Raw genomic sequence first — 16,430 nt, 5'->3', positions numbered from 1 at the left:
AGGGGAGCAGCACAGACGAGGGTGCCAACAGAGGGCCTCTGGAAACAGCAAGCTGAGTTCGCAGAGCAGGGTGAAGACAGAAAGACCTGTCCATAGAACCATTAAGAGCACACAGTCTCCACAAGAGCACATCCCTTTTTTTAAAATCTTTTTTTAATCTGTTCTACTTTCTATTACCTTAATTTTTACTTTTTAAGCAATTGTATATGTCTACAGTTTTAATTCCTTTTAAGTTTTTCTTTAAAATCTTTTTATTACTATTATTTTTAAAAATCCACCTCATTTCATTTTTATTTCTCTTGGTTTTGATCTCCTGTTATTGATTATACACAGGTTTCAAATATGGTTTTTTGATTACCTTTTCCTTTTTTTTAAGGTTTTTAAAAGACATCTTAACTCAATTGATATTCTGCTTTAATTTGCTCTTCTATTATTGATTATACAGTTTTCAAACCATTTTATCCCTTCTTTTAAAATTCTCTTGTTTTATCTTTTTTTAAAATCTGTTCTATTTTCTATTACCTTGTAAAGTTTTACTTTTTAAACAATTGTATATGTCTCCAGTTTTAATCTCTTTAAAATTTTTCTTTTAATATATTTTTATTATTATTTCAAAACATCCACCTCATTTCATTTCTCTTGGTTTTGATCGCCTGTTACTGATTATACACAGAATTCAACTATTGTTTTTTGATCTTTTCTCCTTTTTTTAAGGTTTTTAAAAGACTTCTCAACTCAATTGCTATTCTGCTTCAACTTGCTCTTCTATCACTGATTATACACTGTTTTCAAACCTTTTTTTTTCTCCCTTCTTTTAAAATTCTCTCTCTCTCTTTTTAAGTTTTATTCCTACATAGGCTTTAGATAGATAAATAAATAAACTCCTTCAGGACCACAATAGATAACTGATACTCCATAAGCTACAGTGCCAGAGAGATATGAGAAAGATGAAAAGCAGAGGGACCACTCCCAATTAAAAAAGCAAGGGAAATCTCCTGAAAGCACGATCAAGGAAATAGACATTGATGGCCTACCAGATCAAGATTTCAAAAAAGGAGTGATCAAAGTACTGAAGGAACTAAAAGCAATAGTGTTTAGAGATATAAAATATGTCAGAAATGAAATTGAAGCTATAAAGAAGAACCAAGTAGAATTGGTAAACTCATTGGCTGAGATGAGAGCTGACCTAAAGGCTGTACAAAGCAAACTAGATAATTCAGAGGAATGAGTAAGTGACCTAGAAGACAGGACAACAGAAAGCACCCAATCAGAACAGCTGAGAGAAAACACATAAAAACTAATAAAACAACATAAGGGACCTATGGGATAATATAACGCATGCCAATCTATGCATAATAGGGGTTCCAGAAGGGGAAGAAAGAACAAAGGGGATTGAAAAGGTATTGCAAGAAATCATGACTGAGAATTTCCCAAACCTAAAGAAGGAATTAGATATCCAAGTACAGGAAGCTCAGAGGGTCCCAAACAGAAAGAACCCAAACAGACCCACACCAAGACATAGCATAATCAAGATGATCAGAGTCAAGGACAAAGAAATGATCCTAAAGGCAGCAAGAGAAAAGCAAAGAGTGAGTAACAAAGGAACCCCCATAAGACTCTCAGCAGATTTCTCTACACAAACACTACAGGCCAGAAGGGAATGGCAAGATATATTCAAAGTCCTGAATGAAAAAAAAAAATGCAGCCTAGGATACTTTATCCAGCAAGGCTATCCTTTAGGATAGAAGGAGAGATAAAGAATTTCACACACAAGCAAAAACTAGAAGAGTTTAGCAACACTAAACCCATGCTAAAAGAAATATTGACAGGTCTACTCTAAATAGAAAAGAAGCAGGATGCTACAAAAATGAGAAACTCATAGCTGGAAAGGTGATAACGACCATGAATTACAAATAGAATAAAAACAAAATTGTAAAAGAAGACATCTAAATCATTAAGAGTGGGAGACGTAAGCAAGAAAATACAGAGTGTTTATTTTTTCTTTTTTAAATTTTTGTTCTTGGTAGGATGGGTTTGAGCTTATATTACTATCTGTTTAATACAGTTATAGTAATGGGTTAATAGACTTCCAAAAAAGGGTAACCACAAGCCAGAAACTTACAAGGGAATCACAAAAAGTAAATAAAATCCAAGATAATACAAAGGAAAATTACCAAACCACAAAAGGAAGAAGAAAGGAACAAAGAGGAAATACCAAATCAACTGAAAAAATAAGTTCAAAATGGCAATAAACACACACCTATCATTAATTACTGTAGATGTTAATGGACTTAATGCTCCAATCAAAAGACATAGAGTGGCAGTCTGGATAATAAAGCAAGAACCTTCAATATGCTGCATACAAGAGACCCACTTTAGGGAGAAGGACACATATAGATTGAGAGTGAAAGGATGGAAAAGGATATTCCATGCAAATGGGAAAGCCAAAAAAGCAGGTGTAGCAGTACTGATTTCAGACAAAATACACTTTAAAACAGAGGCCATAAAAAAGATAAAGAAGGACATTTTATAATGATTAAAGGAGTGACACAAGATGAGGATATTACACTCGTTAATATATATGTACCCAATATAGGAGCACCTAAGTACAAAGAACAATTACTAACAGAGATAAAGGGGGATATTGATGGGAATACAATAATAGGTGGAGATTTTAACACTGCATTAACATCACTAGACAGATCTTCCAGACAGAAAATAAATAAGGCAACAGAGAAATTAAATGATACAACAAAAAAATTAGATTTGGTGGGTATTTTCAGAGCATTACACCCCCCAAAATAGGATATATATTCTTTTCAAGTGCATATGGAACATTTTCTAGGATTGATCATGTACTTGGGCACAAAAGAAGCCTCAACAATTTTAAGAAGATAAAAATTATCTCAAGCATCTTTACTGACCACAATGCCATGAAACTAGAAATCAACTGCAGAGAAACAAAGGAGAAAAAAAGGAAAGCATGGAGATTAAACAACATGCTATTAAAAAACCAATGGGAAAATGATGAAATCAAAGTTGAAATAAAAAAATACCTTGAGACAAATGAAAATGAAAACACAACCACACAAAATTTATGGGACGCAGCAAAGGCAGTGCTAAGAGGGAAGTTTATAGTGATACAGGCCTTCCTCAAAAAAGAACAATCTCAAACACTTTAACCCACCAGCTGAAATAACTAGAAAAAGAGGAGCAAAAAAACCCAAAAGGCAGCAGAAGGAAGGAAATAATAAAGATCAGGGAGGAAATAAATAAAATAGAGATTAAAAAAACAATAGAAAAATCAATCAAACCAAAAGCTGGATTTTTGAAAGTAAATAAAATCGATAAACCTCTGGCTAAACTAACGAAGAAGAAAAAAGAGGGAGCAGAAATAAGCAAAATAAGAAAGGAAAATGGAGAAATTACAACAAATAACATAGAAATACAGAATATCATACAAGAATATTATGAAAAACTATATGGAACCAAAATGGATAACCTAGAGGAGATGGACAAATTTCTGGAAACACACAGTCCACCAAGACTGAATCAAGAAGAAACTGACCACTTGAACAAACTGATCACTAGAAATGAAATTGAAATAGCAATAAAAAAACTCCCTACAAATAAAAGTTCAGGATCAGACGGCTTCACCAGGGAATTCTACCAAACATACAAAGAAGAATTCATACCAGTCCTTCTCAAAGTCCTCCAGAAGACTGAAAAGGAGGGAATACTCCCAAACTCATTCTATGAAGCCACCATCACCCTGATACCAAAACCAGGCAAAAACACCAACAAAAAAGAGAATTACAGACCAATATTACTGATGAACATACATGCCAAAATCCTCACCAAAATATTAGCAAATAGAATCCAACGGCACATAAAAAAGATTATACATCATGATCAAGCAGGGTTCATCCCAGGGAAACAAGGGTGGTTCAACATACGCAAATCAATCAATGTAATACATCACATCAACAAGAGAAAGGACAAAAACCAGGTGATCATCTCAACAGATGCAGAAAAAGCATTCGATAAAATTCAACACCCATTTATGGTAAAAACTCTAACCACAGTGGGTATAGAAGGAACATATCTCAACATCATAAAAGCTATATATGACAAACCTACAGCCAGCATAGTACTCAACAGTGAAAAACTCAAAAGCTTCCCACTAAAATCTGGGACACGACAAGGCTGCTCACTATCACCACTCCTATTTAACATAGTCTCGGAAGTCCTAGCCACAGCAATCAGGCAGGAGAGAGAAATAAAAGGGATCCAAATTGGAAAAGAAGAGGTAAAAGTGTCACTATATGCCGACGACATGTTACTACATATAGAAGACCCTAAATGGTCCACACAAAAACTACTAGAGCTGATCAAAGAATTCAGCAAGGTAGCAGGTTACAAGATTAATGTTCAAAAATCAGTTACATTTGTTTACACTAACGATGAATCAACAGAAAAAGAAAGTAAAGAAACAATCGCCTTTAAAATAGCACCCAAAGTAATAAAATTTCTAGGAATAAATCTAACCAAGGAGGTGAAAAACTTATACTTGGAAAACTATAAAACACTGATTAAGGAAATAAAAGATGACTTAAAAAAATGGAAAGATGCCCCATGCTCCTGGATTGGAAGAATCAATATTGTTAAAATGGTCACACTGCCCAAGGCAGTCTACAGATTTAATGCAATCCCTATCAAATTATCCAGGACATACTTCACAGAACTAGAACAAATCATAATAAAATTTATATGGAACCACAAAAGACCTAGAGTTGCCAAAGTATTACTGAAGAGAAAGAAAGAGGCTGGAGGAATAACTCTCCCAGACTTCAGACAATACTATAGAGCTACAGTCATCAAGACAGCATGGTATTAGTACAAAAACAGACATACAGACCAATGGAACAGAATAGAGAGCCCAGAAGTGAACCCACAAACTTTTGATCAACTAATCTTCAACAAAGGAGGCAAGAATATACAATGGAATAAAGACAGTCTCTTCAGCAAATGGTGTTGGGAAAACTGGACAGCAGCATTTAAAACAATGAAGCTAGAACACTCCCTTACAGCATACACAAAAATAAACTCACAATGGATCAAAGACTTAAACATAAGACAAGATACAGTAAACCTCCCAGAAAAAAACATAGGCAAAACATTATCTGACATACATTTCAAAAATGTTTCCCTAGGGCAGGCTACCCAAGCAATAGAAATAAAAGCAAGAATAAACAAATGGACCTAATGAAACTTACAAGCTTCTGCACAGCAAAGGAAATCATAAGTAAAACAAAAAGACAACCTACGGAATGGGAGAAAAGTTTTGCAAATAAAACCGACAAGGGCTTGATCTCCAGAATATATAAGCAGCTCATATGACTTAATAAGAAAAAAACAAACAACCCTATCCAAAAATGGGCAAAAGACCTAAACAAGCAATTCTCCAAGGAAGACATACAAATGATCAATAGACATATGAAAAAATGCTCATATCACTAATTATCAGAGAAATGCAAATCAAAACTACAATGAGGTATCACCTCAGACCAGTCAGAATGGCCATCATTCAAAAGTCCACAAATGACAAATGCTGGAGAGGGTGTGGAGAAAAGGGAACCCTCCTACACTGCTGGTGGGAATGCAGTTTGGTGCAGCCACTGTGGAAAACAGTATGGAGAGTCCTCAAAAGACTAGGAACAGACTTACCGTATGACCCAGGAATCCCACTCCTGGGTATATATCCAGAAGGAACCCACCCCCAATGTGCATAGCAGCACTATTTACAATAGCCAAGACATGGAAACGGCCTAAATGTCCATCAACAGATGATTGGATAAAGAAGAAGTGGTATATTTATACAATGGAATACTATTCAGCCATAAAAATGGCAACATAATGCCATTTGTAGCAACATGGATGCTCCTGCAGAATGTCATTCTAAGTGAAGTAAGCCAGAAAGAGAAAGAAAAATACCATATGAAATCACTTATATGTGGAATCTAAAAAAAAAAAATGAACATAAATACAAAACAGGAACAGACTCACAGACATAGAATACAAACTTGTGGTTGCCAAGTGGGCGGGGGGTGGGAAGGGACAGACTGGGATTTCAAAATTTATAGATACTGACAGGCATATGCAGAATAGACAAACAAGATTGTACTGTGTAGCACAGGGAAATATAGACAAGATCTTGTGGTAGCTCACAGCGAAAAAAAGTGACAATGAATATATGTATGTTCATGTATAACTGAAAAATTGTGCTCTACACTGGAATTTGACATAACATTGTAAAATGACTATAACTCAATAAAAAGTGTTTAAAAAATAAAAAATAAATAAAAATAATGTCTAGGAGAGGGTATAGCTCAGTGGTAGAGGGCATGTTTAGCATGCACAAGGTCCTGGGTTCAATCCCCAGTCCCCCCCACAAATAAAAAAATTTTAAACGTCTGTGACAAAGTCTTTGTAGGCTGGAGCACACTTGATGCGAGAGGCGGTGCCACACTGGTTGGTTGTGGGCAGCGGGGTTTGCCAAGGAAGAGTTTTATTGGTGACAATATGGAGCTGGAGCAGAGTCTGGAGAGGTGAGAGGCTCCCCAGTGAACAGGTCTGCGGGGAGGCTGGGGGCTGGAGATCAGGGCGCAGGGTCTGAGGTGTGAACAACGCAGGGAACTCTGAGACTGCAAACCACTGAAATGCGTGGCGTTTAGGTGCCAGGAGGGGAGCAGCAGGAGGCAAGCCTGACCTCGAGTCAGATCCCGGAGACAGACGTGTGGGCCTCACGAAGGGACGGGGCGTCCAGTTCTGCTGACACTCTGAGAGCAGATCCACGGCCAGAGTCACATTCTCAAGACAAAACACCTGATCTGCTGGCCGAGGAGGAGTGACCGGGAAGAAGGCTGTCCCAAGAGGCCATGCTGGCGGTTCTGGAGAGAGGAGGACAGTCCACTATACCCAGGTGGCAGCAGGGACGGACAGGCAAAGGCGGATACAGGAGACGAGCAGATGACAGAACTGCTCGGCTTTGGGTTTTCACAGTGTTACCTGGGTACACAGTCAGGTGCAGTGGGGGGGACAGTGCCGAGGTCGGTGTGGAGCGCGTTGGCTTTGATGATCCACCTGGAGGTATCCGACCAGCGGTCAGCTGGCTACAAGACTATGAAAACTAAGAACACGATCTGGACTAGGTATGAAAAACGAGGGTGCTTTTCAACCACTTACCAAATGTATGAGTGTTTTCTACACGCAGTGAGGAGCACGGACGGACAGTACGGTCTGGCCGAGACCCTCAGAAGCAGTGACGTGAGGAGGAAGTCAGTTAATTCCGCAAATCACGCAAATAACGCTGAGCCCCGGGGAGGTTCCTGGCTGGATGGAGACGTCGGATGCCAGCATCCAGCAGTGCTGGAGGAACTCCACTGCTGCCTCGTTTCTCCTCAGCACTGCAAAGACGGTTCCAAACACTGAAGTGGGACAGAAGGTGCTGCTGCTAAGTTACGGTCGCAGGAACAGCACTTCTCAGGAATGTGCCCATTTACCTGCTCAGGGAGGGTGCTCTGAGGAGACAGACACCGCAGGACAGGTTCCTGGGGGCCCTTCCCCACCCTTCCCTTACACTCCCTCAGCCCAGAGTCTCCAGAAGACAAGGAGGATGTCAGAAACGGCGACGCTCAGGAGGCTGCGATAGGCCTGCTTTATCAGACACTAACTATGCACTTACCGTTCATCTCATCTCATCCTGCAAAACACCCAGGGAAGGGGTGCCATTAGAATCTCCACTTTAACACGCACCCCAGTGTTCACAGCAGCACCATATACAACAGTCAGGACATGGAAGCAGCCTAAATGTCCACGGACAGATGACTGGATAAAGGAGCTGTGGTATATTTACACAATGGAATATTACTCAGTCATAAAAAAGAATGAAATAAGGCCATTTGCAGCAACCTGGATGGACCTGGAGATCGTCATTCTAAGTGAAGTAAGCCAGACAGAGAAACAAAAATACCATATGTTATCAGTTATATGTGGAATCTTAAAAAAAAAGACACAAATGAACTTATTTACAAAACAGTAATGGAATCACAGACATAGAAAAGAAACTTATGGTTACCAAGGGGTAAGGGGGTGCAAGGGATAAATTAGGAGTCTGGGATTAGCAGACACAAACCACTATACACAAAATAGATAAACAACAGGGTCCTAATGTATGGCAAGAGGAACTCTATTCAATACCTCGTAATGGCCTATAATGAAAAAGAATCTGAAAAGGAATACACATACGTACGTATAACTGAATCACTATGCTGTGCACCAGAAATTAAAGTGCAGTTGATTTACAACGTTGTGTTTAACTTCTGGTGCACAGCATAGTGATCCAGTTATGCACATACGCCTCTGCTTGGGGGGGCAAGGTCCTCAGAGGGACCAGCATCTCCACCCTTGCCAGCCCCTTGGCCCCTCTCCGGCCACACTGCCGCAGCACGGACAGGCATCGGCTCGCCCCCGGGGACCTGGGGGCCTCGTCCACGAGGCGCTGCACCGCTGACTCGGCTTCTGCTGGCCCCCCCACCCATCCCCCTCCCTCCCTTCCTCCCCGGTTTCCGTTCTGCCTTCGGTTTCTAACCGTGATGGAGTTTAAACCCTGGGGTGCGCCGGGAGCAGTCTGACCTGCCTCTTCTCCAGAAGCCTGTAGGGCGTTATGCGGACAGACGTCAAACCAGGAACCACGCACGCAACTCACTGTGCCTTTGACGTGGGCTCCGGGGCCGCGGCGGGGACGCCGGGAGGGGCCGCGGGGCTCGGCAGGGAGGGTGGCGCCCGCCCGGGGCCTGAGGGACACGCAGCCCTGCAGGCGGCGTGCGGCTGGCCCAGCAGCGGGTGAGCGGCCCGAGCCGGAGGGAGCTTCAGCCACGGCTCCAGGGCCCGGGGAGGAGCGGCCACGGAGGCGGACGGGGTCTTGTAAGGAAGACAAGGAATTTGGGGAAGGAATTTCAAGGTCAGGTTTGCCTCTCAGAGGCCCTCTCCGATCAGTTTGAAATGCAGACTAGTCGGAGGTGGCCGGCGAGACGGGGAGCGGATCCAGGAGCACCAGGGGCCGAGGCTGCCTCGGGGATTCAGGAGGAGGGGTGTGGGGGCGTCCCTGACGAGCAAGGAGCAGGGTGGGGCCAAGGCGCAAGGGGTCCCAGTGGTGGCCGAGAGGCGTCGACGTCCAGGGGGCACCACAGAGCTTGGCCACTCGTCAGACCCCAGAGGCAGAGGAGGGGGTCAGAGCGGGGTCCCGGGCTCTGGCAGGAGCCCCCCCCCAGTGCGGTCTGCACCCCCTTCCAGCTCATCGAACGAACAGCACAGGCAACCCCGCACACGGAAGCCTGCAGCGTTCCTGCTACTTTCGTTCAGTAAAACCTGGAGACAAACATCTCTCAAGCCGTTACGTAAGAAGTGGCAAATGTCAGAAGATAGAGCTGCTCCAGCCAGCGGGCTTCCAGGTCGTTTCTGGTTGCGCGCGACACCTGCGCTTTGCTCCCAAGGGCTCCCGGGGAGGGAAGACCGTCCCTGTGACCAGCCTGCTGGTCGCCCCCGGAAACGAGGGGCTTCGTGTGGGGCTTTCAGGGAGCAGAAATCACGCAGAATCCACTTTGGATTTTAGGTAGAAAAAGTCTGTGCTGACGCCTGTTTGAACATCTTTTTTTTTTAATAATTGAGCTGTGATCTACATACCAGACGATTCACCCATTAAAAGTATACAATTCAGTAGCTTTTGGTGTGTTCACAGAGTTGTGCAACCATCACCACAATCAGCATTAAGGCGTTCTCGTCTCCCCAAAAAGAAGCCCCAGACTCACCAACAGTCACTTCTCTTCGTCCCCAGACTCCGGCTTCCCCAGCCCTGGACGGTCACGTGTGCACCCAAATGCATCCGTAGATTTCCACATCCTGGATGCTCCAGTGAGTGGAATCACACCTCACACGGGCCTGTGTGCCGGCTTCTTTCACTTAGGGTGCTGTTCTCAAAGCTCGGCGGTCGTACAGCACGTGTCAGCACGTCGCTCGTTCTTACGCCAAATTCCGCCGTATGGATGACGGCATCCTATCGGCTCATCGGCCGTGCACGCTGGGGCTGCGTCCACTTTCCGGCTAGAATGACCGATGCTGCGGTGAACATGCTTGGACAAGGCTTTGGTCTGGTTTTTGTTTTTGTTTGTTTTGGGGGGGACATGACTTTATTTCTCTTGAGAATTTGCCTAGGAGTGGAATTACTTTCAGGTGGTTGAATGTTTCTTTTTCTTGAGTGTTTCTTAAAGGCAAAATAATACCGGCTTTTAGTTTATGTGCTTTGAATAAGCTTTGCTAGACATATCCTCAGTAAGAAGATTAAAAAGTATTGCAAGAGTCTGAAATTGAGTTTTTAAAACTGGGGGGGGGTGTATATCTCGGTGGTAGAGTGAGTGCTTAGCAAGCACGAGGTTCTGGGTTCAATCCCCAGGACCTCCATTTAAAAAAATTAACCTAATTACCTCCCTCCAAAAAACAAAAACCAAAGGAATGGCCCTGATAGGCTCGCGTGTCTGTGAGAGTGTGTCAGAGGGTTACAGCCACGGTGCTGACAGGGCCCGAAGAAAGCAGCGTGTAAATAAACGCTCATAACTAGAGCGTAATCCAGGGGCCTACGTGTAAGGGTGAAAGGTCATGAAGGAGGTCCTGGGGCTGAGCTAAATCAGGGCCTTGAGGGTCCCACTGACTCACGTGGGCCGTCCCTGACTCAGCGCCCCTCAGAGTGTTCATGCGTCTTCAACCACCCCTGCCACCCGCAGGTCAGAGTGGGATCCGGTCGCGATGACAGCTCAGCTGTGCACCCCGGTCACTGCCAGGGCCCCCGGAGCCCGCCGCCAGGAAGGAGGAGACGCGCGGAGTGTGAGGAGACCGCCAGGGAGCAAGGTGGAGCCAGGATTCTGCAAGGACTGAAGAGCCTCCTAGCCAATGAAGGACGGGGCTGGGGCTTCAGGGCCAACATGGGGAGCCCTGGACCCCCGAGTTAGAGGGAGAAGAACCCACGAGACGGCGTCCTCTCATGGGATGACATCAGGGTGGAAAGGCGGGACCCCTCAGAGCGACAGTGCCGGGTGGCGGCCCCCAGGGCCCTCGAGGGCAGAGGGTGGCCCACGACACCCTGACCAGGCGAAAGCCTGGCCTATAACACTGGACAGCGGTGGACGGAGGACCCATCTCTGCAGAGACCGCAGCACCTGTGCCAAGTTCATGGTGGGCACTTTTGGCCCCAAGATCCAAACCTGGGAGGCTGCGGGGGAGGAAGCACGAACTTCCACTGGTCTGCGTTAGTCATCTTGCCGGATCACAAATACAAACGTGGCCATTTTTCTTTTCCACCCAGAGAAAGTCCCCGGGAGAGTTCGGGGAGCTCCCCCAGTTCCTGCTGCTCTCCTGCTCTGGCTCCCCGTTGGAAGTGTCCAGTTAAAACTGAAAGCAGACAGCGGGTTCAGGGCTGGAGGCTCTAAGCTCCGCTTGGCAGGACTGTGCTTGGAACCCTGAGGTACACAGAGTCGAGAACAGCGATGGAGAGATTCTTCAGGTCTCGGGACGGGGCCAGAATCCAGACACCAGGCTTGGGCAGAAGCACAGGCGCTCGGGCAGGATGGCAGAAAACAGCCTGCAGTCAGCCACACGCTTAGTACCAGGGCTCCTGGTCTCCTCGAGCAGACACAGGCCCACGGCCGTCTCAACTCAGGACGGGCTGGAGCTGGATCAGGCCTGGAGGGGGCTTAGCACCAGGAACAAGTACCCCAGCAGCCACCCCAGCACACCCTGGACTCCTGGGTTGTCAGCGCACCCCCACGGGATGCCCAGCCCCCAGAGCAGCCGCCACAGGACGGACAGTGGTGTGTCAAGACTCCTGGCGCTCGCGGGGTTCTGAGCCGCACAGGCAGGCGTCCACGTCCCAGGCTGGCCAGAGGGCTGGCCCATCAGAGCCTCTGGTGTTGGGAGAGGACGGGAGGAGCCCTGACGCTCACCCCCGGGGCTGCTCCTCCCTTTGGCCACCACGGTCCCACCTTCTGCTGCAGCCCGGTCTCCCGGCAAAGCCATTAGCTTCCTCCTCAAGTTCGAGCCACCACAGGCTGTTTGGCAGCCAGTAGGTGGAGGAAGGGGGGGAAATCTGTTCCCAGCTCAAGTACATTTTGCTCTGTTAATCAGCATTTTAAAAAATTATCTTTTCCATTCTATAGAGAAGTTGGCAGAGGCTCTCAGCTGTTTTGAGAGCATGTAACCACCAGGCCATCTGGGGCTGACGACTCCAACACGGCAGTCAGGAGAGCTCATCACAGGGGCTCCAGTCCACGGGGACAGGGGCCCGTCGCCCCTGCAGGACCCCGGGCGGGGGCGGGGGCTTCTCTACAGGCGAGCGTGCACCTGAGCCCTCTGCCCCAGCCTCCCCCCGGCCCCCAATCCCAGAGATCACATCTGAACACCAGTTGTGGGTGTTGACTCAGAACATCAAAACGCCCCCACGTTTGCAGGTCCACTTCTGTTAAATAAAACTCAGGGCCACGAGAGACGGAGCTGAAAGCACATGTAACAGTCTACGTGTGAAGCTGTAGTGACTGTTTAGCTAACAAGACCGGGGAGTTAAGAATTCGTAATAACCAGGCCAGCCAAGGGCAGACGAGGGAATTACAGAGAGCAGCTTCGGAGCGCTGGCGTGTCCCTCCGGGCCCCTCCACAACCGCAGAGCCCCAGGCCGCCTAGCAGTTCTTCCCGCTGCCGAAGTCGGATGTCCCGGGACCGCAGACTTCATCCTTATTAACCACGGAGCCGTCCGCGCGGAGGCCAGCGGGCCCATGTCGAGACGCAGATGACTGCTCACCTCCCTAATTAACCTCCAGGCAAACCCCTCAGTCACTCAGGCTCACACCACACACTCCACGCAGCTCAAGCATCCTTTAACAGCCGTATTTTCCAAAAAGCAAGGGCTTCCTTTGTGTTTCTGTTGGTCACTAGCATTCGTCCTTCCCACCCAAAATCAGCACAACTGGGCCCAGAACTCGATGAGCCCCGGGAAAGGCCCTGCACATGAGCTCGTGCCCCACACCTGCACCCACTCCCCGACCTGTCTGCTCACGAGGGTACAAGGGGAGACCAGAGCAAATCAAAATAAATCAGGACAGACGCATCGCAGGTGTGTGTCTGCATGCTGCCACGGGAAGAGGCTTCACTCCAAGGTGATCACTGCACTTTACAGTTAGCAATTGATTCTGCTCACAGCATGTTCCCTGCACCGAGGACTGTGCCGGGGTCGGGGACGAGACATGGCCCCTGTCTTCAAGACTACAGCGTCTAGGCAGGTGGACTCCAAGACCGCGTGGTGAGGAGTGAAAGAAACTCGTGCGGCCAGGACCGGACCCTCCCTGAAGCAGGCGATGCCTCGATGGGCTGCGATGGACGAGGAGGAGCCGCTGAGGCTAAGAAATGAGGGGAAGACCTGTGGGGTGCTCGGAAGCGCTGAAGAGCCTAGACCCCCAGGGTGTGTGAAGAGCAGAAGAGGAGAGCACACATGAGGGAGGGAAGGCAAGTTCGGGGGCACTTGTGCCCAAACAGCTCAAGTGTCCACTGAGGTCTGTGAGCACTGAAAGCCACAGGGAGCCTCGGAGAGACTTCGCCACCAGAGTCCCAGCTCAGACTTGCACTCAGAACGGTCAGGCCGGCAGCCGGGAGGAACTGAGGTTCCCGACAGGCAGAGAATCAAGGCGGGAAGGTCGGGGTGGGGCTGCAGGGGAGCTGGCGCGACAGTCCACTGGCCAGGCGTGTGCCCGCACCCCCTCTGACCAGCCCCTCACCCCGCCCTGGCACCGCTGGGCCGCTCTCCGTCCCTGGAGCTCTGCCTCCTCCAGGAAGCCACAGGCATTCTGAGCTGACTTCCTTCACGCAGCACGATGCACCTGAAGTGGCACACGCGGCTGCGCGCGGCGACAGCCCTTCCCCTCAGTGCCGAGTGTGCCCGTTGTGTGGACGTGACACCGCTCCTGTGTCGGTTCCCCGGCCGAAGGACACCCGAGTTGGCTGAAGGACGATTTTTTGTAGATTACAAGGAAAGCAGCTGTAAACATTCACATGCAGCTTTTACGTGAACACAGCTTTCTTTCAAACTCGGACAGGTACCTAGGAGCAGGGCTGCCAGGCTGCATCGTAAATGTACGTTTAATTTACTTAAAAATTGCCAAACTCTTTGCTAAAGTAACTGTACGATTTTGCATCCCCACCAAAACCATAGGCTGGCCCCAGCTGCTCTGCATCCTCACCTGCACTTGGCTTTGTCTGGTCGTCGCTGCTTCGGGGCAAATACGGACACAGCTGTGTCTCACGGTGGCTTCCATCCGCATTCTCCTCAGCCTGGTGACCTCGGGTGCTGACTGTTCTGACTGAAAGCATTGGCTTGGCCCCAGTGGGTGCTCGGTAAGTATTCACGGCGGAAACAGACAGCATCACCAGTGCCGCCCTCACTTACTTCAATCTTTTCTTTTATTTTTCAATTTTCTTTTTGCGGGGAGAGGTAACTAGATTTATTTATATTTATTTTTTCAGTGGAGGCTCTGGTGATTGAACCCAGGACCTCATGCATGCCAAGCATGCGCTCTACCACTTGAGCTACACCCTCCCCGCACCCCCCGCCCGGGTCGCCCTCGCTTCTGCGGGAGGGGAGGAGAGCTGGAACGCCAGCAGGGACGGTCGTGCAGAAGAGCGTCAAGGAGAAAGACGTAACCGGCCCGCGTGACCTGTGTGGGGACAGGGAAGCGGGCCCAGCGGGACTCCCGGGTTCCTGAATCGGGCACCAGCAGCCCCGTTTCACAGGCGAGGACACCGAGGCCCAGCGCCGGCCCAGGGGTAGTAAACGGTGGGACTGGTACTCAAGCCAGGCAGGCGATGACCACTGCACCGCCGCGCCTTCGTGGGGAGGCATCGGTGCCCACGTGCCTTGGTGGGTTCGTGTCGAGCCACACCTGAGGAGGCTGGAAGCCTCTGTGAAGAACAAGTGCTGGCGCCTTGCTGTGCCTTGAAGAAAGGGGGAAAATCTCCATTTCATCTGCCGCATGGAAGAGACTTGTGATCTTGGACATCAAAGCCGGCCCCTCCACCAGGCAGAGCCCTTCAAGGAACAAAAGGGGGGCCAGCCCCGCCAGGCGGAGCAGAAACAAGTGGGAATTCCTCAGTGGCCTCAGTGACAGAGAGAAGTCAGCTCCCCCACGGCCAGCCCGCAGCTCCCGGCCCAGGAGGCTATGGGGGACGCCCGTGACACACTCCATCCGGTCTGAACTCGGGCGTCTGGGGTCCAGGGCCAGCCCTTCCACCCACCCGCCCCCGCCCTGCGTCAGAGCGTCTGACTGTCCTGACCTCCGTCCGACAAGAAGGGGCGTCCCCAGCTTTTAAATACAGCATCACATCTGAAACAAACAGGATTTCTAAGTCAACCACAGCTCAGTTAAAAAAAGTAAATAAACAAATAAAGGCAACACAGCAGGTGGACCTCATTCCTGGACACAGAAAAATAAAGTGTCAATGCAGAGGCTGTGGACGGTCAGACACGACCCGGGGCCCCGTTCAGCGCCTGGCGCTGAGCGGACGATCCAGGCGGCTTGGCTGCCCTATGCTTGTCAGGCACCCTCCTGGAGATGACCATCCATCCTCTCGGGCATCTGGCGGGGCGTCCAGGGCCTCCCAAGCACTTCACATCAATCAAGGGCTTCCAGTTCTTTGCAGGGTCCAGATATAGTTGGTCCCCCTGACGTGACAGAGGAGGATCCAGGTCTCACCTGCACACACACCTCTGGGCCCAGGTGAGGTGCCCAGTTGGGGTCTGGGGACCAGAATTCCTCCTCCGCTGCTCCCTGCTGGGTCACAACGCAGCTGGCGGGCTGGGCTGTGTTGAGAAGCTTCTCAGCATGAAGAGCCGTGCAGTCTGAAGGCTGGAGGGGCCGGGGCCGTGTCTGGGGGAGCCCCCTTTCCAGTGCGCAGAGTAGGAAGTTAACCCTTTCCCCCAGGGCCCTTCCTGTCTGATTCCTGCATCCAGTTACATCACTGCGAAGGCCAGCCTGCTGTTAGGACACACTCAAAAACTCAACGGCCCTCAAGTGGCAAAGGGTATAATTCCCATTTCTGTCAAAACGCCAGACAAGTGGGTCAGGGCCTGGCTGTCTGATCCCTGCGCCGCCACTGCCCTTTGGCGACCTGTACCCACGTGGGATGGGAGGCAAGGAGACAGGCTGAGGGCACGGGGCGGGCTTTCCTAAGCGGGCAGGTGGCCAGGGTATAACCACATCCACAGTCCAGTCCTCTGCCTCCAGGCAGAACTCTCCTTCACGGGAGCTACAAAACATCCGGGGGACCTGCACCCCTAA

At 48.6% G+C, this 16,430-nt stretch overlaps 1 long non-coding RNA gene across 3 annotated transcripts; it reads left to right on the top strand.

Moving 5' to 3' along the window:
* The first annotated feature begins 8,842 nt into the window (after window positions 1-8,842).
* Window positions 8,843-15,549, top strand: LOC140691144 (uncharacterized). Of its 3 annotated transcripts, none has more exons than XR_012066646.1 (3): window positions 8,843-8,904; window positions 14,309-14,490; window positions 14,620-15,549. It is a non-coding gene; the product is annotated as an uncharacterized lncRNA (long non-coding RNA). The 3 variants fall into 3 exon arrangements; XR_012066645.1 differs by lacking the exon at window positions 8,843-8,904 and adding an exon at window positions 8,915-9,022; XR_012066644.1 differs by lacking the exon at window positions 8,843-8,904 and adding an exon at window positions 13,975-14,192.
* Window positions 15,550-16,430: the final 881 nt, after the last annotated feature.

Source organism: Vicugna pacos, chromosome 33, assembly GCF_048564905.1.
Source record: "Vicugna pacos chromosome 33, VicPac4, whole genome shotgun sequence".
NCBI lineage: Eukaryota > Metazoa > Chordata > Mammalia > Artiodactyla > Camelidae > Vicugna > Vicugna pacos.
Note: the sequence above shows the minus strand (reverse complement) of the source record. Positions and strands in the feature narration are given on the sequence as shown.